Raw genomic sequence first — 2,471 nt, forward strand, 5'->3', positions numbered from 1 at the left:
AGACTCATGATTCTGGGATGGCTTCTGTGAAAGCAGGAGACAGACAGGAAAAAGTTGAATCTGAGTTTCCCATTTTTCGTTACTCTTCAGGACTAATTTAATCCCATCAGCTGCTGCTCCTTATGGAGTATCCTTTCTACTTTTAGTTTAAACTTAACCGAATCTCACAAAAAAATTGGTTTTGTTTTAAATCTGCCCCCTCTTGTTCAGGGTCTGAATCTAAGTAATCTAAATTCATATCACCTCATATAAGAAGTTGCCCCCAAAAGACACTGGGTAGAAGTTTGTGCTTGCTTGAAACACAACAATAAGAAAATAAATAACCCAATTAAAACATATACGTCGATTTGGTGTATACCTTCCCCAATGAAGATATATCAATGGCAAATAAACATGGAAAAAACACTCTATATTATATGTCATCAGAGATATGCAAATTACAAAAAACAATGAGTTATCACTACACACCTATCAGTGTGGCCAAAGTCCAGGACACTGACAACACCAAATGCTGGTGAGCGTGTAGAGCAACAGGAATTCTCATTCCTCGCTGGTGGGAATGCAAAATGGTACAGCTGCTTTGGAGGTTAGCTTGATAGCTTTCTATAAAACTAAACTACTCCTATTATATAATCCAGCAATTGCATTCCTTGGTATTTACCCAAAGGAAGAGAAAATTATGTCCTTACACAAAAACCTGCACATGGATATTCATAGAAACCTTATTCATAATTGCCAAATCTTGGAGGCAACCAAGATGTCCTTCAAGCAGATTAATTGTGGTACATTCAGACAATGAAATACTATTTAGCACTAAAAAGAAATGGGCTATCAAGCCATGAAAAGATAGGGAGGAACCTTAAATGCATATGACTAAGAGAAAAAAGCCAATCTGAAAAGGCTATATACTATATGATTCCAACTATAAGACATTCTGAAAAAGGCAAAACTATAGAGACATTAAAAGATCAGTGGTTCTCAGGGTTGTGGGGGGAGGGAAGATAAAGAGTCGGAGCACAGAAGATTCTTAGGGCAATGAAACTATTCTGTATATTATAATGGTAGATACATATCATTATACATTTGTCCAAACCCATAGAATATACAACACTGAGAGTGAACCCTTAGTAAACTATGAAATTTGGGGATAGTGATGTGTCAGTGTAGGTTCGGCAATCGTAATAAATGTGCCATTCTGCTGGGTGACGTTGACAAGGGGTTGGCTGTGCCTGTGTTGGGGCAGGGGGTTATGAGAAATCTCTGTACCTTCCATTTAATTTTGCTCTAAATCTAAAATTACTCTAAAGAAATAAAGTCTTTAAGAAAAAAAAGTTTGTTTTCGGTGAAAGTCACCCAAAGAGAAGAGAATGGGAGACAAGTCCTTGGCTGTCTCTTTGGACATTAAAAAATACCTTTCAAAACAGAACCTGCTGTTCATTTGCAGAAAATTATGCCCAATTCCCAAAATTCTTCAGAAACACTTCTGTTCAGTTCCATCCAGATGTCTTACTTATTACTAATTCTAAAATTAAGTGCAGAGTTTTGGGGGTGAGAATGATATTTCTGCTCACTTTTTTTTTTAAAGAAGATATTTGAATATTCCTCTTTCTCTATTATCACAAACTTTTCAAACTTAAATCTTGAAGTAAAAGATAAACTACCCTCACAAAAGCATCTGAAAGGATTTAAATTCAGCAATTCCTGCGCTTAACCTTCACTCCTTTGGACTTTCCCCAACAGATCTGCTCATCTTTTCCGGCCTTACCCTCCGCTCCAGTCTCTCCCAGCCATGAGCATATGCCTTAGCAGGCAGTTCTCTCTGAGGGCAGGTCAGGCAGGAAAAGCTTCCATCAACTCAGCAGGAAACTGCTAGACTCGTGTTCCACCTCCTTGCATGGCCCTCACTCTCCCCGACTCCCAGCATGGAAAACCCAACATAGTTGTGGGAAGAGATAATGAGAGGGCTGAGAAGCACTTGGAGGGAAAGCTATGGAAGGTTTGGGAGCAGTCGTATGAACAGGTAGTCATTCTGAAATCTGGCTCGACTGAATCCTCTGAAGGAATGAAAGGTCACCAGGAGAGCCACTCAGTACTCTGATTGTCTTGTGCCTTTACTGAGAAACGTGAGAAGTATGGTCATAAATTCAAATTCTAAGACTTAAACTTTGCAAACAGCTTACCTCAGTTGTGTTTAGTTTACTTACAGTTGATGACTGCCATCTTAGCAAATGCCTCACGCTATCACTAAGGTGCTAGTGATGCAAAGACAACTTGAAACAAAAAAAAAATTTTTTTTTTTTTTTTTTTGCCCTATGGGAACTAAAAGACTCGGGTCCACTGTTCTGAGAAACATTCTCTCCCAGAGGAAATCATCATAAAAACAATTTAGAAAATTTGAAGGACATGAGTTTTCCATATGGAGAGCCCATAGGGTACTTAGGGCCATGGCAGAAAAATAAACCCAAACAAGG

Source organism: Pteropus vampyrus, unplaced genomic scaffold (genome assembly GCF_000151845.1).
Source record: "Pteropus vampyrus isolate Shadow unplaced genomic scaffold, Pvam_2.0 Scaffold98, whole genome shotgun sequence".
NCBI lineage: Eukaryota > Metazoa > Chordata > Mammalia > Chiroptera > Pteropodidae > Pteropus > Pteropus vampyrus.